Source organism: Hyaena hyaena, unplaced genomic scaffold (genome assembly GCF_003009895.1).
Source record: "Hyaena hyaena isolate Hyena2069 unplaced genomic scaffold, ASM300989v1 scaffold_452, whole genome shotgun sequence".
NCBI classification, from domain to species: domain Eukaryota; kingdom Metazoa; phylum Chordata; class Mammalia; order Carnivora; family Hyaenidae; genus Hyaena; species Hyaena hyaena.
In genome coordinates this window covers 1,207,384-1,215,440 of record NW_024081085.1, presented here as the reverse complement: position 1 = coordinate 1,215,440, position 8,057 = coordinate 1,207,384, and positions in this window count along the sequence as shown.

Here is an 8,057-nt window from a genome sequence, read left to right as displayed (position 1 = left end):
CCCCCCCCCCCCCCCTGGTAACTATGAATTTGTTCTCTACAGTTAAGGGTCTATTTCTTGGTTTGCCTCCCTCTTTCTCTACCCCCCTTTGTTTGTTTTGTTTCCTAAATCCCACATATGAGTGAAATTATATGGTATTGTCTTTCTCTGACTGACTTATTTCATTTAGTATAATATTCTCTAGGTCCATCCATGTCATTGCCAATGACAAGATTTCAATTCTGTTTTATGGTTGAGTAACATTCCATTGTATGTATATGTATATATGAAAGTTCCCTTCTATTCCAGGAATGAGTGTTGAATTTTGTCAAATGTTTTTCTGCTTCCATTAAGTTGACCATATAATTTCCTACTTTATTCTGTTAGGGTGGTGAATTGACTGATTTCAAATGTTAAACCAGCTTGAATTAATATATTATTATTCTTTTGATATAGGTCAATATATTGTTATACTTCTGATATATTGCTCTATTTGATTTACTAATATTGTGTGTGTACTTATATATTGTAAGGTTGATTTCATAATATTTTGTTAAGGATTTTTTCATGTTTGTTTGTGAAGAATATTGGTTTGTAGTTTTGTTTCCTGTGTTGTGCTTTTTAGGTTTTTGTATCAGGGTAAAGTTGCACATGTAAATAGGTTAGGTAATATTCTCTGCTCCTCTACTTTTAGTAAAGAATTGCTGTAATTTCTTCTTAATTGTTTAATATAATTCCTCAGTAAAGCCATCTGCTCCTAGAGTTATCTTTTGGGGAAGACTTTTAATTATAAAATCAATTTCTATAATACATATAATTTCTTAATACATATAATATATTAAGGTTTTCTATACCTTCTATACCTGTTTTTCTATGAATTTTTGTTCCATTTGTTATAATCTAATGTTAGTGTCAAAGCTATTAACAAAGTTGTTTATGATATCCTTCTATTATTTTTTAATTTCTGTATTATGAGTAATGAGGTCCCCTACTTTCATTCAAACTAGCAATAGCTAATTTGTGAGTTCTCTCTGCATATACATTATTCTTGGGAGAGTTTCTCTAACTCATTCACTTTTTCAAGGAAATAACTTTAACTTTCAGATTTTCTCTATTTTTTGGAGAGGAGGACTGTTTTCCAATTTATTGGCTGCCAATCTGAATTTTATTTCCTTTCTTATATCTAGTCTGAGTTTAACTTGTTCCCTCTCTTCTCCATCTTTATAGGTTTAAGTTTCAACTATTTTTCTAATACATACATTTTTGTAGCTAAAATTTTTCTCCAAGCATTGTTTAAATCTTTTTTGTTTTTTTAATTTTTTTTTAGAGAGAGCAAGTGTGGGTAGGGGAGAGGGGCACAGGGAGGGAGGGAGGGAGACAGAGACAGAGAGAGAGAGAGAGAGAGAGAGACAATCCCAAGCAGGCTCCATGCTCAGTGTACGGCCCAACATGAGGCTTGATCCCATGACCCTGGGATCATGACCTGAAATGAAATCAAGACTTGAATGCTCAACTGATTGAGCCACACAGGCACCCCCTCCAAGAATTGTTTTAAATGGATGTTAAAATTGTGATTTATTGTGGTTTTATTATCTTTAAGTTGAAACAGTTTTCACATATTCCTATGATTCCTTCTTTGACACATGGTAACTTATATATATTCTTTAATTCTTTATTCCCTAATTATTTTATTGTTAATTAATTTTTAACTTAATTCTATCATAGCCAGAGAAAAGTACTCTGATTTTATGGCTCAGTATATAATCATTTGAAAAATATTTTATATTTTGTTCCATGTTTACCCTGCTTAGAATTCACTTAACTTCCTGGATCAGTGGATTTCTGTTTTCAATAAATTTGGGAAATTTTCAAATACATTTCTGTTTTTCCTCTGTCTTCCTTGTGAGATTCTAATTACAAAAGTTTGGTTTATTTTGTCTCACAAGTCACTAAGGCTCTTTGTTCTTTAATTTTCAATCTTTTTCTCTCTCTGTGTTTTGACTTGAATATTTATTTACCTGACTTCAAGTTCATTGCTCCTTTCTAGCGTAATCTCTTATCTGCTACTTCGTCTAGTACTAACGTTTTGTTTTCTGATATTTTTAGTTTTTAGTTCTAAGATTTATAATTGGTTCTTTTTAGAGTTTTTATACTTTTTTGAACTACTCAATTTCTTAATTTATTATATTTCTCTTTTCCTGTATATTTCTTAACATGTTTATCATTTTTAACAAAGTTCCTATCTGTTAATTTCAACTTCTTTATTATCCATAGGTCTCCTTCTGTAGACTGTATTTTCTTTTGAATCCTAACTCACTTTTTCCAGCTTTCTTGCCTGTCAAGTAATTTCTTATCTTAAATTTGACAATATGTTTTATTGTTGAAGATGTACCATAGAGATTCTGGATTTTGTCATTTTTATTTAAAGAGTGTTGAGTTTTGTTTTAGCAAATACTAAATCATTGACGGATTATCTTATTTCTACAGAGGCTTGGTTTTAGGGCTTTATTGGGGAGGGCATATTTTCATTTTGCCTTTAATCCTAAAGATTCAGCCCTTAGTCCTGTGGTATAATTCTTACTTCTAAGGCATGGTTCTTTTGAGATTTCAATGGGAAACTGAGCAATTTACTAATTCCCTCTAACTTGGTAAAACTTGAACTCTAACTGTCTCCCCTAGCACTTTACTTGCTGTCATCTCTGCTCAGCACATTTGCTTCCAGGTGTACATTCACCTGATATCTCCTTGGAGTCTTGCCCAGCACATTCATAATTTTAGAGTTAGCCAAGAAATTGAGCGGGATTTTTTTTTTTAGTATGTGCTCCTTTATGCATGGCTACCTCCTTTCCAAGATATTTGTCCTTAATTCCCTGTTGTACAAGCAACCCCACATCCAAACTCCAGATCCTCAGTCCAGAAGGCATCTGAGTTCTATCCCTTATTCTCACTCAAACTAGGAAGTGCCCTTGGGGGAAAAGTTGGATAAATGTGACTCTCACCTAATTGACATCTCATCTTTAAAAATTCGTATCTCCTTCATTGTCTACCTGCTTTTCGTTTATCTCCAGTGCCTTCCAAGAGACTTTTTTTTTTTTTTTTTGGTCCAAAATTTACAGTTGTCATCAGTAAGAGGGTTACTCCAAGCTATTCTGCCATCACCAGAACTGGAACTTCTTTAATTACCTAGTTGTTATTTAAAACACACTTTGTAAGTAAATAAATGAGAAGGCTTATTCAGGGGCTACCTCTAACACTACAGTTGTGGTTCCTGGTTTATTTTCTAGCACGTGTCTCCATAAACATTACATAATTTCCTCTGAGTCATTTCAAACCATTAAAAAAAATCTTACAATGAAATGTAAACACAAACCCATTTTGAGGTATTGCAGAACCTTATTCAATACGTCAGCCATGACTGCTCTGAGTTCAGCTTATGTATCAGGGGAAACTAGCAATTCTCCCATTCATTGGGAGGTCTCTGCCACCATGTTTCTCAACAATACCACGTAGGTCATGGAAGCCTCAGGCACACAAAACACACCCACCATTTATTATAAACTCACAACACAGATTAAAGTTTTCACAAAATGACAGTAGTTCATAGTCTTTTCCAGAAAGTTCTATTTTCTATGTAACATTTCCTTTTGTAACCAAAAAATTAATTTCCCTCTTGACTTTTAGTTGTCCCACAGTTTAAGTCCATGCCATCAGGTAGAGAACAAACAGAGAAGATACAGCTTGGGAGCGAGATTGTTGAACTTCCCATCTCAGCTGGATATTGCTTCCAACATTAACCATTTTGAAGTTTAGAATTTTACTGGTGCAGTGAATTATAAATTTGTGTATCTCCATGCCAGAAACTATTAAAAGTATTTACACCTGTTAACGTATTTTATCCTCACACCAGACACATTTTACAGTTGAGAAAATGGGCACACAGATTCATTTATTTCCCCCAAGATCACACTCAAGTATGGTCATACCCAAGTGTGTTGGGATGAAGGGGCCAAGTTGTTATTTGAATCCATGGTCTGTCCTAATTATTCATTGAACTGTGCTGCCTCTCAGGTCCTGGTAATGCCCTTACCCCTTTGTAAGCTGTAAAGAGTACAAATGGCCCATGCCATGTATTTTGAATTTTATCATCTCCCATTGTTAAACTTTCTTCCTCATTATTTGCATGGTCAATCTGCCAGACTTCAGTCATGCCTAAGTGTTTCTCCCAAGATCAGTCCCTTCATCTTAAGAGCTGAGGTGGCTTAAAGCCGTCTTTCTTGGAAAGCCCAAGTCTGAATGCTTCTCAATGTACTTCATGTGACACATCTCTTTTAAATGTCTCCTCTATGCCAGGCATTACTTAGGTATTGAGGATAGAATAGGATTACTACTGCCCTTGAGAATCTCAAGGTCTAGTGGGAAAGAAATACATGTAAATAAACATGAACAGATGATAAAGCTCTGGGGAGGCATATGACCAAAGAGCTGTGAGATTACAAAGGAGGAGGTAACTAAATCTGCAACTAACACTATTTGGGGAGTTTGGGGAAAGTTCCATAACAAAGTGTTTTATAAACAGCCTTAGGGCATGTACAAACATAGGCTAGTAGATAAGACTGAGAAGAACACATCACACAGAGGGAATAGCATGTTCAAAGGTATAAAGCAGGAATGAGCATGACTTTCTGGGAAGGCAGTAACAAGGTCAGCCCAAATGCGTGGGATGGAGAAGACAGGCAAGCAGAAGACAGATGATGAAGAGACTTTGAACTTTGAATATTATCCTAAAGGAAACAGTGACGTAGTTATCACTAATGTGTAGCTTGATTTAATTCCAATTCCTTGAAACATACAGACACATACACATATATCACACTCACTCACTCACATGGAGTTCTTTCAACCCTCTTTTTACCTCTACGATGGGTGTACAACTTGATAAGAGTGTATTCCTTTAGTCCTATTGGGTTTAAGAACCAAGTTTACTTCAAAAATACTGCATAATTTTACAGTTGCCCATCCAGAACAGATTTGCCAGAGACCTCAGGGGGAGATCAAAGTGGACAGAAAACCACAAACCTTAGAGAAATATTCATTATTCTCCTTTCCCCTTCACTTTTACCTTCCTGCTCCCATCTTTTTAATGGAAAAAGAAAAGGAAGAATCTTTTTATAATGCATGATTAAATTTATGCTAAATAACTTGTGGTTTATGCTCATTCATTCTGGGCATGATTTATCTCTGTATTTTATTTAACCCATTAAGAAGTAGGGTGTCACTTTCAACTAGCTATTGTCTTTTTTTCTTCATGCTATTTATAAAGCTATCTGCCCTTTGCCACAGCTGAAAGGCTGAATTGGGCCTTTTGACTTCCTACCTTTCCAGATGTGTAGCTTCAGATTAGACAGAGGTCCAGAATAAATGTTGTTCTAGGCTCTCTCTTCAAGTCTCATCCTTTTTTTCCAGAAGCTAATAAATTCTGAAAGTGTTGCCTAGCCGCTACTGAAGTCAGCCTCTGAAAAAAGACCTGGTGTGCATGACTTCTTGTTTGACCACTGTAATCACAGAGAAGAGAAATCAAAAGAGGACAGAAAGGGCAACTTCTGACTCATCCCTCGTCTCTTCTCTTCTTTCCAACTATTTCCTTCCTTCCTTTTCTCCTTTCTCTATTTTCTTATCATTTGCTCCATTCTCTTCTATTCCCACTTTTAAATGTCTTTCCTGTATTTCAAAAGATGATTCATTCACTTAAAAATATATTGATGCTAACACTGTGCTAGGCTCTGTAATTAGGTTAAAAAAAATGGAGCAAAGGGAGCAAAATAAACAGAGTTACTGCCTTCAGGGAGTGCCCAGTTTAGCCCAGGGTAGTAACAAGCCAATTAGTAAGAATATCCATTTAAAAGGAAGGTGGTGCTCAGTGTATCTCTGTGGTAGACTTGACTTAATCTTGGTTAACTTTGTAAGATTTCTCCCGTCTTCTAACTGTAAGTTCTGTGATTCCATCCTCTCTGCATTTCAATTTGAACTCTGCCTAAATAACATCAGAGTTGTAATTTAAAGAGAGATTATCTTCAAATGCTAAGAATTTTTCTAAATTTAATGCATCTTCTGCATTTTTAAAAATTTGCTTTCTGCGTTTTCCAAGATTCATATAAGGAACTCTGTAACTTTAGTAATAAAGTTCTCTTTGTAATATAAAACTAATAATATTTATAATTATATGTTAATAATATTTATTAATATAAATATTAACAATATTTATAATATAATATAAATATATTATAATATAATATATAATTATAATATATATAACATATATATTATAATATAATATATAATTATAATATATAATTATAATACATATAACATATATATTATAATATAATATATAATTATAATATATAATTATAATATAATATATATAACATATATATTATAAATATTAGTATTTATATATATATACTAATGTATATTCCTTAGTCAATTACAGAAAATGCATTTTACCCTTACTTTGAGAGTTTATTTCTTACAATACTTAAATATAATCTGTTTAAAATGCCTTAAAACAATAGCATTAGAGTAAAAACAAAGGAATAGAAAAGACACAATGCAGCTTAACTAAAAATTATACATTTCTGTCTGCACATTCTTCTCTAGTTCCTGTCCGTAAGCATACACGTTTTTCATAGGATCACTGAGGTTTCTGTAGTCTTGAAATGGGACTATCGTTTGTCATTACTTGATTAAATAAATAATAAAGAAACATAAATGTAGATGGAAAATCTACTCCCATAATTTTACTCCTCTGAGAAGAGCACTGTCAGCAGTCTGTTGTATTTGCTTCTGACCTTTAAATACAAGTATCAGAGGCAGCTGCTCAGTTGAGGGTCCAACTCTTGGTTGCGGCTCAGGTCATGATCTCACATTTTTGTGAGTTCAATCCCTGTACAACACTCTGTGCTGACAGCACAGAGCCTGCTTGGGATTCCCTCTCTCTCTCTCTCTCTCTCTCTCTCTCTCTCTCTGCCTGTACCCTATTGTGCTCTCTGGCTCTCTCTCTCTCTCTCTCAAATTAAATAAACATTACAAAAATGTTTTTAAAAATACACATATAAATAGTTAATGCTTTAAGTTATTTTTTTACTCATTCATTTGTTCCACAGAGTTTAATGGAGGGGCTACTGTGTGCTAGGCATTTGTCTAGGCCCTGAGGATATCATGCAGAGCAAGGCAGGGGTGGTCTATACCCTCACGGAATTTGTAGTCTGACGGGGCTGGATGTGGGAAAAGCATTCAGTGAGAAAGATAAACATTAGTTGGGGATGTGTTTTATGGTGATGGGCATCTCTCTATGCCAACACAAGTTGAGTTAGTTCATCATTTTAATAGCTGCATAGTGTTCCATAGCATGGTTATAATATAATAAAAAGAATTGTAACACTTACTGAGTACTAACTATACGTCTGGTTCTGTGCTAAGTGATTCTGTGCTTTATCCTACTGAAGTCTGACTCATCAGTCACCAATAGATAGGTTATGTTATTTCCCCCATTTTACAGGTGGAAAAACAAGTTAATGAAAATGAAGGAGTTCTCACAGCCAGGTAGAGCTAAAATCTAGTCGAGGTTTTCTGACATCAGAGCCTATGCTTTTAACTTCTCTGCTCTGGACATTCTGTAATTTAGTTACGAAACTGTTTATCGATAAACAGTTTTCCCATTTGTAGATAGTGCACTAGTGAATATCAGTGTACAAATTATGGTGTAAAGTTGTATGATTATTTCTATACTAAAATAGCTAAAATTGGAGTTTGGGGTTCAAAAAATACATATAATTTTTAAACTTATTGTCAAACCTTCCTTCTCAAAACAACAGTCCACAAGAGTTCAGACTGTCAATTTACACCCTTTCAAAGCCATAATCCTTGAGAATTTCTCATTAACTTCTAGGCAATATATATTTATTTAGAATGTGAAATTAGGATTAGTAAAGTGCACAAAAACACATAATAAGTGTTAACCTATTATTATTATCATTACAGTGAGTGGAAAGCCATTCTCTTCATTATATTTGTCCTGT